We start from the raw sequence: 17,912 nt of genomic DNA, 5'->3' as shown, positions 1-17,912 counted from the left end.
CCATTTGTGACGAAACTTGATATTTGGGATCCTCGAATGATGGGTGAACTTCCTACCATCTCGGAATTTTGGTTTGTGACAGCTTTTCCAGGACACTTTTTGGGGCATAATCGCCATTATAGCGAAACGCTGCCGAAATTTCGACTCGAATCCGGAACTAGGCTTCGAATTAGGCTTGACTTGACCCAAAATTGCCACATTAGTGGTCGGGTTGGTGGGAATATGGCCAAAGATGGCGAAAAAAAGATCGGTTTCAGGGCTTCCGAAGGCTCGAAAATCCCTTAACCAAGGCTTGTCTTCATGTGACGCGGCCTAAATTTGCTTTAATGTTGCAGGTGATGAGGCTTCTACTTCCGGGAGAGGTCCCATGGAGATAGACGCTGCCACTATCGAGGAGGCTTTAGAGCAGGCCTTCACCGCTGCGGTGATGGCTACTTGGGACGAGGCTCACGAGGAGGAGGCCGTTGAGGAGGAGGAGGCCCCGAGACGGGCCAACGTCGGACGAGGAGGTCGCCAGCTGAGAGGGGCTCCTGTGTGGGCTGAGACTTGGGAGAGCAGGCACCTGGTGTGGGCTGCAGAGGGTCACCTGTCCTACAGGACAGTGAAGAGTTTGGTAAATAGGAATTCACTACTCATTACTCATCTCCTTTCATTCTTTTATTCAAATTTCTTTCAAACTTCGTTCAAAACTAAAGATAGCTTCGTTTCAAATCATAATAGGAGGCCGGGAACATCATGTCGTTCTCGGGTTACACAACAGCGATGGAGCACTACGAGCGGCTGTCGGCGGAGGAGAGGGCCATGATCGAGCGCGGAGCGTTTGGTCCTTTGGTTCAGGTTTGGAGGGATATCGTGAAGAGGAAGTTGCGGGCTAACCTTAGCCTGGTCCGTGCTTTCTTTGACCGATTCTGGGACACGACTTCCACGTTTCACATGCCTTTTGGCGAGGTGGGGGTCACTTTGGAGGATTACGGCATGATTTCTGGTCTGCCGTGTGGGACCGAGGAGGTGGTGTGGCCGGAGACTGCCATGAGGGCGGACTCGGCCGAGGCGAGGAGATTGATCGGCTGGAACTTGTCGCCGAAGGTATTCTGATCTGCGGGTTTGATACCCAGTTCTTACGTTCGAGACTACTTTGCGGGGAAGACCCTGGCGCTGGTGACGATCGATGGGAGGGAGACGGCTCCTCCTCCGTGTACAGCTGAGTAGAGGGCTCGTCTGTGGCTTTGGTGGTTCCTGTCTTCGATTTACCTCGGAGACAAGGGCGAGAGGCTGTCGACGAAGCTTCTTCCCTTCGGATACCTCGTGTCATGTCAAGACATGAACCGTTAGAATACCTCGTGTCATGTCAAGACACATAGTATAGACATGAACACTAAGCAATCGTTACCCTTAGCATTTTATGTCTAGAATGACTCTCGTGGATGCCAATGAACACGGGTGTTCACAGATATCTGGAGTAAGGGGTGAGGGTACGTATTAGGAAGCTCTTTTGATCGAACACCTAATCCCGCCCGCCTCGATAGCGGCCTCTACTAATGATTAGGGAAGTTATTCGTACTTGATATATCGTCGGCTATATGCATGCAATGCAACATCCAAGTTTTAATCCTAGCATGTGAGAATTAGACTAAGTCGGTTAACAATTAATTAGCAAACAATTGGGTCGAAGTATGATTTAATGCTCAATTATATATAAAAACATGCAAGCAATAAAAGAAATACAATAATGAAAATTACAATAATAAAAATTACAACAATTACATTGGAATAGGCGATTTATGTCGAAAATACCTTCAAAACGGATAATTTGGGAAAAAGGAATAAAAAAGAAAAAAGGAAATAAATTAACGAACGAAACAGCGTGATAATACGATTAATAGTCAGTTAATACGTAAACTAATTAAACTATGTCAAGGCAGAAACGGAGTTCGGGACGAGCTCACCAGAACAGCGCAGCAGAGTCGCGTCCTTTGAATAGCGCGGCGCGACGCCGCGTCTTCCTTCTTGGCTCGCCTTGTGAAGCCGTGATTGCAAGCCGTTAATGTCAATTGGTGATTTTAATGATCAATTAAATTATTTAATCGGATGAAAGTGATTAACATGTTATTTAACACATGAATGGGTCATAAAAACAGTAAAATATGAATGAGACGGATGCAAACGGATTATTACATGATGGAATAATGATAGAAGTGAAAATATTAATGAGTCCTACGAATTAAATCAATTAACTAGGTTAGATATGATGGATTAATGACGAATATACGATGAACATGCGAATAAACAGATGTAAACTATATCAAAGACGAATTCCAGAAACTCAATATGAACAAATTGAATCTCTACAACCCGGAATTGAATTTAATGACGAAAACCCGCAAATATTGGATTATTTGGGATTTAAGTCGGATTTGTAACGATTAAAGTATGATAATGATGATGAATAATAATATACATGTGAATTATATGCTACCATGATGAAGAATTAACAGGAAACAAAAGAAAACAAGAATCAAATAACAAACGAATTTACAGAGGACGGAGGAAGAAGAAAAGAAGCAGGAACTGCGGCAGCTTCACGAAGAGGCGCAGCAGGTACTGCGCTCCTTCGAATAGGGCGCAGGCGATTCTGCGTCTTTTTCTCGACGTCTGTCTACTGGAAATCCGTAAAAAAGAGTTTTAAAGCACGGTTTTAGAAATCGGTTTTAATGGTATTTTCGACATAAACCTTACAATGATGATACAATAAATAAAATACAATAAATAAAAGAAGGATTATACACCCTCAGACTTACATGTTGACGAAACGAGAAGGACTAAGATATCGATTAGTGATGCTCGACGCGAATGCAAAGAAAGTGCCCTCGTAAGAGGAAAACGATTAAGTTAATTAAGTTGATTGATGTGTAGTTGGTCAAATTGGTCGGTCATGCAAACGGGGAGGCTGGTACTCAGAAGGATCCGAGCTTACGTGGTCGAAAGTTCAAGCACGTAGACGCCAAAAGTAAGAACAAAGTCTAGAATGCAAAGGGAGAAGAGAAGGGCGGACACTCGCGTGAGAAATATGAGGAGCGAAGGCTTCTATTTATACTAATCACGTGAAGGAATTAGGGTTTCGGAGACTCTTTGGAAGTGAATCTCAGAAAGATATGAAAAAGATACGAGAAACAAAGTGAGAAAGGGCACGGGAAGAGGCGCAGCAGCCACTGCGTCTCTTGGAAGAGGCGCATCACCTGCTGCGTCTATTCCCAAGTGGTTTCCTCCTGCAGAAGAAAGATTTCCGTATTTGAGTTATGGTAGGACGGAAATAATTCGATTTCCTTAATATCTTATATGAATATTACGGGAATTTACTTACTAAAAGATAAAATTTGTGAAATATGGAATAGAAATATCCGGAACAATCCAGAACATTCTGACTCGGGTTTTAACGGTTATCAGAAAATGGAGACGGTTTTAGGCCCGGACTCCGAATGTACTCTAATTACTGTCAAAACGACCGTATCGGGACGTAGATGACAACTAAGAGGTAGACATTAATATTTGAGCAATCACTTGACGATAATCTTATGAACTGTCACAAATCGTTCCGCGTACCAAACATGCGGCCCAATCATCACCGGGTGGTTTGCGGGAGGTGCAGAAATGAGGTATCTACAGTTGGTACCTCAATATACCCTTCAAAAGCATAAAGATTAAGCATAATCAATCCAAAAGCCCTGCGATGGAACGTCGTAGGAATTAATAAGTCGTCAGCGCGACCAAATTTCTGAGCAATGGCGAGTAGGTTTACTCGTTCCCCATCAACAAAGGCACGCGCCTCATCACGTGACAAACTCGGGAAATCACGGTACTTGTTAACCGATCCCCTCTGAAAGTCGGGAATAACAGAAGTTAGCTCAATCTTCCAACCTCCTAGAATGGCAATTCCTAGGGAAAGGGACAAATCTCTCCTTCTGGAAAGGCAAAAAGATGATGGGTAAGGTCCCAGAATTTTAAGCACTCATCAAGAAAGCCAATTTATGGCAAGACCTATCTCAGCGGGACTACTTGTTTCAATCCCGTATCAACAAGTATTTGAGAATCCAATCCTTTGAAATCAGAAGCCCAAGATGACATGGTTTTTCGAAGTGAATTCATGATTAACAAGAAGTTTGTATGAAGAAAAGAATAAGAAGTTATAATTTCCCTCCTATTATGACCTCCTCATATAGGAAAAATAAGGAGAGAGTTTCAAAGGTTTTAAGAAACCCTTGCTTGAAGCCCAAGTAACACGGCCGAAGCCTTGGGGCGCGGGCCTCCGGGTTTCCTTATCACCCTTCATCACTTGTCGCACCAAAGTTCGTTGTCACGGGTTTTACTTGTGTTTCGCGGGTCTTTAATTGTAACATCCTTATACACTAAGGTGCCTTACCAAGACCACCTAATGGATGCAAGTTCTACCATCTCGGTTACCCGAGGCAATGTATATCAAATTGACAATAAAATAACATACTTTAGATAATTAAGTTTAATGATTACATAACCAAAACTGTAAAGTAAAATACAACTATTCTCAAAACTGTAAACCAACTAAGCGGATCTGCCTTATCAAACACAGCGGAAGACTAAAGACTCTGATATGTGATGACTTCATCCCCAGCTAGATTCCGCGCATATCCAAGATATACCTGCTAAACAACTGCTCACCACCCCCAAATGGATCACCACAAGTTTTAAAACATTTAAACGGGGTCAGTTACTGATTACACGAAACACAATATAAAATATACAACACACACAAGTTCCCCAAACTACATCACAACTCCACACACCTGACTACACACTAAAGTGTGTAGTCCTGCCAGAATACCCATCGCAACAGATATTCCACACCGCTAGTAGGGGACCGCTCATCTCATCCGAGCGATAACCCATGTTTCTTAATGTGCACATTCCCTCTGTGGCGGGTTCCACAGAGAGCAAATCAAGGGCGTGAAGCCACTCCCGCAAGTGACTACACTTAGCTGAGGACGCACCTCGCAAACCACAGACAATTACACAACCAACCACATTATACAACAGCAATTACCAATACGATAAAGATCATTAACAGTAAACAACCAACACCAATTCACCATCAAAACCATATAATCAATAACCGAGCAGAGAAACCCTACTTGTAAAGGCAAACACCAAGATTCGTCACAATCAACTAATCAAAATCGTTCTTCAATGCAATCACCTCCTATAATCACACAATCATACAATTACCATCTAACAACCACAAATACTCCCAAACCCCTAAAATACTCAATTAGGGTTTCAACTAAAATCATTGAAACGATATAAAAATCACACTAGAGGCTTACCCATGATGCGACGGTCTCAACGACGTAAAGAACCCAACGATCCGACGACTTTAGCCCTTAGGATTTGATAGCAATGTGAGAAGGGAAAGTTACGTAACATGTGTTCTCTTGTGAAAAGTTTAGAATGAATTAAAAGTGAAGAAGAAATGACGAAATATATTTTTATAACCTTCTCGCATTGCTATTAAAACCCGGCAAATAACCCGTAAAAACTAACTTACTCGATCGAGTAAGTTACTTACTCGATCGAGTAGCCCCCTACTCGATCGAGTGCCACACATACTCGATCAAGTACTCATCAGACAGACTACTGATTCGTAACCAAAACTCACTTACTCGATAGAGTACCCAACAGCACAGAAACCGTAGTATTACAAGAATGTCCAATCTACAGTTTTTATCCCCAACGAGTCCATGTTTGAATTAAAAAAACCGTACGCACTTACAGATTTTCTTTTATATTTTACGGGTTATGTCTTGCCCATGTCATTTACGGGTCAATCCCCGAGTCAGAAACTCAAAACATATCTACTCATCATTTTTTCCTATGAAATTTCAAAAATTCAAATGTTCCGGGCGAACCCCATTTTCAAAAGTGAAACATTAGCTCCGGGATAGGCCCATATTCAAAATGAAATGATTCCGGGTGAAGCCCATTTTCGAAGTGAAACTTTAGTTCCGGGCAAGGCTCATTTTCAAATGAAAAGATTCCGGACGAAGCCCATTTCAAAATGAAATGTCAATCCCGGGTGAAGCCCATCTTCATATGTCAAATCGGGTCAGAAACCCAATTTAATATCTTAGTTCGGGCCTCGAGCCCATCCATGTGAGCTATGATTTCCGAAAGTTCGGGATTGCATTATATATTTCCTATCATGATATATGTTCATGTTTTAGCAGGTACGCTTCAGCTAGGCGCCTTAAAGGCAGAAACTTTAGATCTAATGCAACTAGGGGCTCTGTCGCTTTTCAGCTCCAGAGACCGCCACAATGATGTACGGAGAAGTCTCCACCAAGTAAAGTAATCCGTGTCGGGTTACTAAGATGAAAACATTCCCCAGTGGAATGCAACCAATGACGAATCGCAGCTCAAGTGAGCTAATGCACATGCAAACTTGAAGAGTACAGACATTATGGAGAGGTATCTTCAAAGTATGACGGAAACCTCCTTTAAGAAAGCTCCGCTTTGGGTCGAGATAGCAAAATGCCAAGACCAATGTACGCCGAACTATGATGCGGATTTGATTCCGTCACAACGGCTACGTAGACGCCTAAGGATAAGGCTCAACTCACCATATATGCAAGTTTATGGGTCGACGACCAATGATGATGATTAGATGCAACACAAGCACGGGTCAATCCCCAGCAAAATTTCAGGTATGATCTCTTCTTATGGCTGGCAAGCTTACATACGCAAGTATAATGGACTCTAAACGACTCGCAGAATCCTCAGGTCGAGGATCTGGGGTATGCTTTGACTTTCGCCTTGTCCAAGACTCGGTCAGAGTGGGGGCTCTATAGATACCCGTATCCGTAGATATTGGAATTTACAGAAATCCCGAAAAAAGACCCGATGATGATAGAACACATGTTTACTTACATCGTTCGTTAGCGGATTTCGTTTTGTGATGCGGGACAAGCGTTATTTGACGGTCTTATAATTTAAGGTAGTGTTTGGCAAATAAGAATTCATTTTGTTTACATGAATCTAATTCCAGAAAGTTGAAATGGAGATATTCAATTCCAATTCCAATTCCTAAAAGTTGTTTGGTTAACCCATGGAATTCAATTGTAAATTTCAATTCCATACTAGTGTTTGGAAGACTTTTGGAATTCATTTGTTTTTTTCAAAAATACAAGCATTAATCTTTAACTCTAGTATTAATCCATAGCAATCTCACAAATTTATCCGAGACAAATTTTAAATCCTACAAACTTAGAGGTACATAGCTCAACACGAAAAAGACAATAAAACTAGTAAATACTACTATCAGTATCATCACCAAAGACACTCCAACACCCAGTCTAGCTTATCATCGTTCGGAAGTGACTTCAACATCTCAAAATCAGACAAGGGACCAGTCGAAAACTTTCTAGTAGCCTTCATGACTTGATGTCGGCCAATTCCTTCGACATTTTTCACGACTTCATGAATTTCTTGTGGGGTGGGTTTTGGCTTATCTTTTGGCTTACTTTGAACATACTCTCGGAAACATTCAGTAAAACTTGTTACAGCATCTGCCAACTTATCACGCTTTTGCTTCTTTGACTTCGAGGAAGACATGGACCTGTTCGAACTACCCCCTTCACTCTCGACATCGTCATCCATAGCTTCGGCAGCTTCATCGTGCATCTCTACGCCATCACCCAACGCTCTATCTGGGCCACACAAAGTGCATATGTCGTCCCAATATTCTATCGACTTATTTTTATACTGCGCTGCAGGTGGATTCTCCTGTTAAAAGCAAAAAAGTAAACATTAGATATGAAACATTTCATGGACAGCCTTGATAAACATTCATGGACAGCCTTGAGACCATATTACAGTAGTTATTTCACCAGGAATATCAGCCTGGTGATGCATTATTGATCCAGCCTGGTGATGTACATTTTTAACAGTAGTGAACTTAATGCTCAAGATTCATCAAACAAATTCAATGTACTAAACAAGCACTAAATTCAAGTGTCATACCTTGATAAATGTGGACCATTGCTAGTTGTCTTCAGACCCTATAACAATCATTTTTCGATCCTCATCCCATCTGAACTTTGTCAAAGTTCTAATATCACTTATGTTCGCATAATGCTTTTTCCAAGACTTCAATCGATTTTTCACATTATCTGTGGAGACAACGGCGCCCATTGTGGCCCTAAGTTCATCAGCTACGGCATGGTATGCTTGTGGCTTCCATTCACCCTCCGCCTTGTTACCTTCTTTTAACTGATTATGCAATACTCCAATCATTATCTCATCCATTTGCTTGGTCCAAGTTACATAACCTCTCTTCTTAGACTGTGTTGATGATGACATAGGTGCTTTCCCTTTGTTACTCATGGCCAGACCTGTTAAAAGAATTGAGCATTATGATCAGAATGTTACCTATGTTGCAAACATACACTCTTCATTATTTAGCATACACTCAACAGATCAGAAAATCTATTCTACAGATTAGGCAAAGAAACTCATTCAAAAGTTTACCTTTATGATCTCCGGATTTGGTATTCTGCAAACATACTCAAAGCTAAAGTATCTCTAAACGTATTCCACTCTTCTGTCGAGCGCACTGTTGAAACAAGTCTTACATCATCCTCAACCTCAGTATCATCTCCGATTGAATTCGCTAATTCTTCATCAACCTCCGCCAACAAATCATCCTCATTCATATTTTCACCCCTCACAAAATTATGAAGAATGAAACAGGCATTTATAATTCTAACTTGTGTTTTCTTATCATAGAAACTACTTTTCCTAAGTATAGCCCATCGCTTCTTCAATATACCAAATGCTCTTTCGATGGTGTTTCGGGCTGAGGAATGACGCAAATTAAATAGTTCTTTGTAGTTGGTTGGGGTATTTCCTCTCCATAAGTTCAAATGATATCGAGTACGTTTGTAAGGAGCTAAGAAACCCGGTCCATTAGTATACCCTAAGTCCACCAGATAATACTTGTTTGGAACAAGTTTTAGACCATTAGGTCTTCGAAGGGCATCATAAAGAACCCGAGGATCTGATGCCGAACCTTCCCAACCCGGCAAAACATAGCTAAAGCGAAGATTGTTATCACACGTAGCTAGAACATTAGTAGTAATATCACCTTTCCTATTTCTATATCTAGGCCGATCTTGCTTATAGACGGTCATTTCTATATGTGTCCCATCAAGCGCTCCGACTACCCCTTCAAACCATTTCCATTTACTATCTGTGGCAAAACTTACAGTAGAATCTCTTTCTTTTATGTAATATTGACCTATTTTCATCACAGCTCTAAGCACCATATGAAAATGACGACTCACAGTTTCTCCCGATCGAGTATACACAGCCCCAATAGTCCTATTTTTCAAGTCATGGCCAAGAATATGAAGAAAATAGGCTACAACTTCCTTAATTGTGACATTTCTAGTGGTCTTTAAACCCCCTTTGATTTGCAAAATGCGACACAATTTGTCAAAACAATGTCTATCCATTCGCAATTGTTCTCGGCATATTCGGTCGTTCATTAATGAATTCAACCAATATTTTCTTTTCTCAACCCGTTCATGTTCACACCAAGCTATTTGTTTCTCTCGATAATTAATCTGATGCCATGAACATAATATTACACTGATAAAACCAAAAATAATTGCAAACAACTCGACTTCGTCATCATAATCTTCCCTAGCACGCTTCCTCGACTCAATACCATTAATTTCGTCAGCCATTTTTTCCTTGTGTTAAAGCTCACAACCTAAAAACCCTAAATTATATAAGTCATACACATCTTAAAACAACAACACAAAGTAGTGAACAAGCCAAGGATGAGAATATTCAAACAAATGAAAATCATACAAACAGGCTAAATCATAAAACTACAACAACGAATATGTGAAGCTGCACGAATTCATATTTAGTGTATATACATACATATTGTTCTCTGAAATGATATATAAGCTGCACTAATGCATGACTACAAACACTAATGCATGACTACAAACACTTCACAACACACTGACGTGCAGAAAAATAACAAATAACAAGTTTCGGACTCAAACAAGGATTGTCAGAATACAACACAAACCTTGTATGACTATCCATGCATTAAATGTGTCCTTCGCCAAAATATAAACGAGATTTATCATTTCTACATTATATATAACATAGATGTATGGCCATATCTCAAGGAAATTCATTTCTTCCACTAAAATTAAGCACAATTCAAACTCATAATGAATAACAAAACACGATTAATTTGGGAAGAACAACAAGAAATGAATATAATAGCAGAAATTATCAAGAAATTAATATTGAAAATTGCAAGAAATCAGCATAATTCAAACTCCACTGTTGATATTAACATGATCGATAATAATAAGGCGAAAATGAAGAAGAAATTGATTCATACCTGATGCGAAATCAGCAAGAAATCGTAAAAATTAGGGTAGAAATCGGAAAAATTAGGGTTTGTAAGAGAGGTTATAATTGGGGAAGAAATCGCAGAGATGTGAAAGTTTGTGTGGAAATGAAATGACGTGGGTATGGATGGGATTTGAGAGGGCCTCTATTTACTCTGGGCTGGAATTAAGTGGGATTTGGGCCAATTCCATTTCCAATTCTATGGGATAGCCAAACATTAGAATTGGCCCAATTCCTGAATTCAATTCCAAATGATGGTTCCCAAACGCAGCATAAATGAAATTTAAATTATTTTGAAATAAATGAAATTTATTTCATCGGTTTTCATATTTTCGAGTTTATTTAATTTTAAAAGCTTTTATAATTTATTTGAAAAATAAATTATTGTTCAAAGTTTTATTTTTAATTTATTTAAAGTAAGATATGTGACGGTTTCATTTTATCACTTTATTTTTAATTTGAAAAGTTAATTTTAAAAGCGGCTTTAAACGAGGTTTTTAACGGTAAGCTCGATTTTAAGACGGGTTTAAACTCGATTTTTGGACGTATTTTAACACGAGTTTCAAGGTATCTTTGGCACGTCCTTTTCCCCCTAGGTCCTGGATTCGATTCCCCTTAGAACCACCCTTTGCCTTCTCTTTTTCCTTCCCCAAACCCGACACCCAACTCCCATTCCCCTGTTTTCGAGCCCAACCCGCAATTCCAAACACCACCCAACCCAACACCAACTAGCATAGCCATCTACCCAACACCTATCCTAGCCCAAACCCACGTCCAAACCCGCACCCAAACCCGTACCGACAACCCCAACCCGTACCCTGTTTTACCGCTGCGCGGCAAAACAGAGGGGCAACCCCTCCCTTTTTCGAGCCCCATCCAAGGCCTACTCCCTTCCCTATGTTTCCTTACTTACTCTCCATTTAAAATAAGATATTTCTCTATCATAACGGCTCACAAAATATTTCCAAACACCTATTGTTTATCCTTTCCAAAACCAACACAATCTTCTTCACCTTCCTTATTTCGTCCAAACTCCCTTTTCCCTTCCACAAGCCAACTCCTAAGCAGCCTAATAACCTAACCCTAGTACCTTATCCCCGTTTTCTATATAAACAAGCTCATTCACACCATAAAACGGGACGAAAAAGAACAATCATACACGGTTTTGGAAGCCTTCGAAACCGTAGCAAACCACCGTCAATACCACGTAAAAAAGCAACCCTAAACTTCTCTCATACCTAGAAATAAAGTACAAAGTTCACACAAGAGATTAGACGAACATTAGAGCATCAATTTGCTCCCTTGTTCGTGTTCTCTTGCGTTCTAGACATCACCTGTTCTCGTTCATTTTGAGTCATTTCAAAACCGTTTTTACCTCTGGTTTTTTATAATGTTTGAACCTTTGGGGTTCAAGTATTACAGAACATTTTTCAGATTTAAATTTAAGTAAGAAACGTAGTCACAATCTTCGTTTGAAAATCGCTGCACGAAGTGCTTTATTATGCGAGAAATTGTTTTGTTTTTCGAATTTGTTTTCGTTAAATTGTTTTGATTTTTGTTTTACGATCGTCGAATACGCGCCTTCTAAGAAACACTTGCATACGGGATTCTGAGTGGTGTCCAAGTTTACACGTAAGTTGAGGGTGCACAAAATCCCGTCTCTTTCTCTTCCTTTTGCTCGTTTATGTCACGGCCTAAAGCCTTCTTTTATCGTTTTTTTTTATCGTTTTTAATTATCGTCTCATGTTTAGTTAATATGTTTGGTAACTATTATGTTAATGATGATTTAATTGTTGTTTAGAATAAATAGTGTGCTAATCATGTTCGCTTTTCATTTTATAACGATAACATGTTAGATAGAATAATTATCGTGTTTTGAATTTATAAAATGAATCAATTTGTTATTTTATGATGATAACAAGTTTTAACTTAATTAAAATGAAATTTTAGTTAGTTTATTTCATTCTCACATGTGTTACATTTGTTATATTTTTATTTACGAAGTAATTAGTTTAATTCACATGTTTATTTGTTTTATTTGATTTATGATGCATGTATGTAATTTGTATCGTTTATCATTGTTAAATCACAACTGACCAAATTAATATGTAGAAACCATGTTAAATGAATTAGACATTCATAGGTCATACAAAACCCGACATAGGATTTTTAATGAATTTCTTTAAAGAATTTAAATGAATTCATCTTTTCTTATGACGATTTCTCGTTAGTTGAATTGCGCGTGCTTAGTATCAGATTCATTGCAGTTGGTTAAATTGATGTATTTAATCAATTAAATCGAATTGAGTGCGCAAACGATGATGAGGCTAAGGACGAAGCATGTGAGTCGTGGCTTCACCATATGGCACGAATCCCAACGCCTTAGTAGGTTATTTTGCGTCGTGTATTGTATGTCATGTTTTAGCAATTGTATTTATATTGAGTTGTATCTTTAATTCAATTGTTTGCAAATCGAGTTGACGAGAATCGTCTGGGTTATAATAGTTAGTTCCCCAACGGCTCCCCCATTCCCATCCAAGCCATGTTTGTGAATGCTTGTTAGCATAGTTCAAATTAATCTCACATGCTAAACTACTTGGACAAAGTATATTAGATGCATTAAACGATTAGAAACCAAGATCACATGATAGGTTTAAAATGGTGTATTTCACTCTCATATAACAAATTATAGTCTTGTCCAATTAGCCATAATAGTCCCAAGTAAAGGCCGTTATTGCAATGGGCGGGGGTGAGTGTTTTTATTAACGAACTTCCCATCACGTACTTTCAACAACGAACTCAAATCTCGTTTTCAAAATGGTTCCCAAATTTCCTTAAATTTGGTGGCGACTCCAAACGATTTTCAAACCCGTGGATCATCCAAATTCCCACATCCACACTAGTACATTTTAAGACTCCCATATTAAGCTTAGCACATATAAAGTAAGGAATTACACTCACACTAGCACCTAAATCGCATAAAGCTTTATCAATTTGATAGGTGTCAATTGTGCATGGAATGGAAAAGCTACCGAGATCTTTTAACTTAGGAGGGGACTTGTTTTGCAAAAGAGCACTGCACTCGATGGTGAAGGCTATTGTTTCAACTTCGTCAAAAGTCATCTTCTAAGTTAAAATGTCTTTCATGAACTTAGTGTAAGAGTGAATTTGAGTAATTAATTCATTAAAAGGATCGGTTACCTGGAGATTCTTCACAACTTCCATGAACTTACCAAATTGAGTATTCTTTTGATGCTTTGCCAATTATGAGGGAAAGGCATTTTGACTTTTCCGATAATTTTGTTTCAACATTCTTCTTTGGAGGAGCATCCTCCACATCTTTGACTTCTTCAACCATAATTGGATCATCCACTTTCTTTGGAATATCCTCACCTTTCTTATCATTAGGAGAAACCTCCAACTCAACAAGTACCTACTCATTTTCCTTGGGCATAGGTGGCTCATCATATTTCGTACCAATTATCAAGGTGATTGCATTAAGGGTAGCATGTGGTTTCTCACCTTGAGGTGATAATTGACCCGTTTTTCTTTGAGAGCTACAAGCGACTAGTTAAGCTATTTGTTACTCTAGCATCTTAATGGCGGCATTGTGAGCTTGATCGCACTTTTGTATTTGAGCCAACAATTCCATTTGTATTTGTATTACCAAGGCCTCAAGTCTACCCCCTCCTTGGTTATTTTGTTGGACATTTTGGGGTGGTGGACCTTGGTTTTGTTGGAAATTTTGCTGAGGTGGCCTTTGTTATTAGTATTGACTTTTACAGTCCGGTGGGTAATTATACCTTTGTTGTGGTGGAACATAGGCATTTGTTGTTGTTATTGAGATTGAGGTTGAGGTTGAGGGTTAAGCACATTGTTACTTTTTTAAGACATGTTCAGGTGAAATCTTGAGTTCGGGTTATAAGTATTTGAAAATGTACCCGGTGGATATGAATTTTGTCTAAAAGTTTGATAAGCACATACCTATTCCATAGTAGCTTGGCAATGAGCGGCATAATGACCCGGACCTCCGCAACCTTCACAAACAACAATTTGACTAGTAGAGGACACGACAATGAGTTATTGAAGAGAATCATTAGTATCCCGGTCCGCCAATTGTTGTTGGAGTAAGGCGAGTTGAGCCAACAAAACGGAATTATCGGAAGATTCCTCCTTACCCTTAAGTGGCACACTTCGGGAATTGACATATTGGGCATCATGAATCGCCATGGATTCAATCGTGGCATGAGCAATATCCGTGTCAATTTGATCAAACTGCCCATTGTTGGCGAAATCAAGAATTCTTCGAGACTCGGTACAACATCCATTGTAGAATGTTATTGCTAGGAACCTAGCATCCAACCCATGATGTGGACATTACCTTTGTAACTCCTTGTACCTATCTCAAGCTTCATAAGCTCTCAAGAGGTTGTTGACGGAATTCCGTGATTTGGCTCCTCGAAGTTTGAGTTTTCTCCGGTGGAAAAAACTTTTGATATAAAGTAAGAGCCAATGTTTCCCAATTTGTGACTCCCATGGTGGTGCGATCAAAGCTACTGATCCATAATATTGCCTTGTCCTTCAAAGAGAAAGGGAAAAGGATTTCCCTAATTTGTTCTTGGGTGACTCCCGTTTGCCGAATCATGGAGCAATAGTCACAATAATTTTGAATATGCAAATTGGGATCCTCCAAAGAACTTCCCCCAAATTGCTTCCTCTCCAGAAGGCTAATAAAAGCCGGTTTGATCTCGAATTCTTGAACGATAAATTGAGTAGTAGTAATTGATGCGTGCAATTTACATATGATATTTCCCTTCATTTAGCAAGCATTTTAATGGTTTATTCGACCATACGCTATTATTTCCTCCCATTTCTCGCTACTGGGTGAGTTGTGTGACTTGTGCAGGTTTTAGGTCCGAATGTGCGATTATGAGCCAAAACCCATTAATTAAGGAAGAAGATGAGTCCGTGTTCGACCTTGTGTTGGAAGCTGTAGACGGATGACCGGTGAAGAGTTGCTGTGTCGATCGACAGGATAGGTGTGTCGATCGACAAAGAAAGATGGTCCATCGACATACATGTCATCGTCACAAGAAGATTTACTTTTGGAGCTATTAGTGTCTGTCGATCGATTTAATGTTGGTGTCGATCGACAAGGTCCAAGTGTGTCGATCGACAGGGGTCGAGTGTCGATCGACAGAGGAGGATGGCCCATCGACAGACTTGTCATCGTCACAGGAAGTTGAATTTTTGGGGCTATTAGTGTCTGTCGATCGACTTAATGTTGTCTGTCGATCGACAGGGTTCAAGTGTGTCGATCGACAGATGCTTCGTTGGCCGAGATTTAGCTCGTGTTTGGGCTTTATTTACCAATTTGTTTTATCTCTTTGGACTTACTATAAAAACACTAGAAAAACAATTTATTAGGTTATCTTTATCTTTTGCCTTGAACTACTAAAAACTCAATTACGTAGAACTTTTCTACAACTTTTAGATCTAAACTTTGCATTCTCTCTTCATTACTCTTGGGGATTATTGGTAATTTAATTAATCTTTGTTCTTTCATCTCTATTGTTCTATTGCTTACTTTATGTTCCATCTTTATTATCATTATTAGTTTTATGTTTAATTTCTTCTATCTTCGTTTTATCATGAATTCATCCCTTTTAATTATTACTATCGTTTTCATTATTATGAACATGTCTAGCTAATTTCTCTGCTAGGATTTAGGGGAGCCAATGAATTTATGATGGTTGTTAATTAGGTTTTAGATTGGTCAATTACTTTATGCCTTTGTTGTTAATTGTAGCATTAAATCACGATTAGTCAGTTAATGCGCATGATTGATTAATTGATCCGGTAAACCCCGACCTAAGATCGAGAGTCTGGTGAGGGTTAGACCTGCTACAAACATTAGAGTGCCCTAATAAGTTGCGAGAGCCCGTTAGAAGCATTCTAGGGCGATTAGCGATCCGAGAGGACCTTTTCACTATCCCTTAGACCGATATATGTGACCGATCTGTGACTTAGATAATGCCGTTAGACATTCATTGGTGAACCGACAATCCTAGTTTTTCTCTCCATACTCTTATACTCATTCTCTTATCCTTTATTTCTCTTCTCTTCACTATTTGTAGTTTAGCAAACAAAATCAAACAACCCCGAATTTGTTACCTAGATAAACTTTAGTTAGCAAGTAGAGCACATTTTAGTCTCCCTGTGGATACGATCCCAACTTCCCTAGCTATATTAGTTAGAGACTAGTTGGTTATTTTTGATAGGTTACGATAGCCTCATCAAATTTTGGCGCCGTTGCCGGGGAGGCGGCGTATTTCTATTTGTTTAATTTTAGTTTGTCTTTTATCTCAGAGAACTTTAGTTCCTTGATACTGTTCTCATGTTACTTACCATCAGGTTCCCGCGGGATGAGAATGAGTCTTTTGGTGCATATATAGACAGGCTCGAGGAATGGTTCAGTATAATAAACCGTGGAAATTTGTCTTCTCTCCAGATTTGTTTGTCTATTATCTAGGGCATAAATGGCCCTACACGAGCATACCTCAACTCAATAGGTAGGGGAGACTTTCGTGGGAAACCTATCAATGAGGTTTTGGAATTCTTTGACTGGTTTGCCATTGAGAGCATTAAACCCACTTTGTCACTTCAGTCAGACATGGATGAGGGAGTGGGTGAGACCATAGAACCCGTTTTAAAGAATGAAAAAGTTATTGACGGAAACATAGAGAAGGAGACCATGTGCTCAGTTGATAACCCCTTCTTTGAAGATAATATAGAACCCCTCTATGAAAGCTTTACTGACAGTGAGCCACATGAGGAAGACTTGACGAACTCCCTAGAGAACCCCTTTTGTGACGAGTCTTGTGATAAGGAGAGTGAGGATGTTCAATTAGAAGCTCTTGAGGTCAAATAGGATACATATGATGATATAATAGATAAGTTTATTATGAGAGATCCCATTGACACATTTGACTTTACCACCCCTTGTGTTTGGGATGACTACCCACCTTCTCCTATTACACACTTGACTTCTCCACCTTACATAGAATACCTGTCTAAGCATGTTGTCGATGTGGGAGTCGGTTGTTTGTCTTTCGTGCCTTATAGTTTGAGCTTTAATAGTCCATGCTTAGCTGATGGGTGGTATAAATTGGTGGATTTCTATGAGAGCTGTCAAAGATATTCCAATAAGCTGAGACGGTCTCTAACTTTGATTTCATATGCTCGGATTTTATTTTGGTGTTACTTATGCTTTTGTGTAGCACATGCGCAGATTTATGATAAGATTTTAAGGGCCTTGAACGCCTACTTTCACCCACACTTAGTTGAAGGTTGCTGATTAGTGGCACGCTGGCCACATCCTCCCCTTAATTTCTACTGGTTTGGGGAGGTCATTCTTGTATACATTGTAAGTTTCCTTTCTTATGCTT

General features: G+C 39.5%; 1 non-coding gene across 1 annotated transcript; it reads left to right on the top strand.

The window, feature by feature from the left end:
• Window positions 1-14,824: 14,824 nt before the first annotated feature.
• LOC141654087 (small nucleolar RNA R71) lies at window positions 14,825-14,930 on the top strand. Its single transcript, XR_012547663.1, has one exon. It is a non-coding gene; the product is annotated as a small nucleolar RNA R71 (small nucleolar RNA).
• Window positions 14,931-17,912: the final 2,982 nt, after the last annotated feature.

The sequence above is a fragment of the Silene latifolia genome, chromosome 4 (assembly GCF_048544455.1).
Source record: "Silene latifolia isolate original U9 population chromosome 4, ASM4854445v1, whole genome shotgun sequence".
In the NCBI taxonomy this organism is placed as follows: Eukaryota; Viridiplantae; Streptophyta; class Magnoliopsida; order Caryophyllales; family Caryophyllaceae; genus Silene; species Silene latifolia.
The sequence above is the reverse complement of the archived record's forward strand: the minus strand, read 5'-3'. Positions and strand labels throughout refer to the sequence as shown.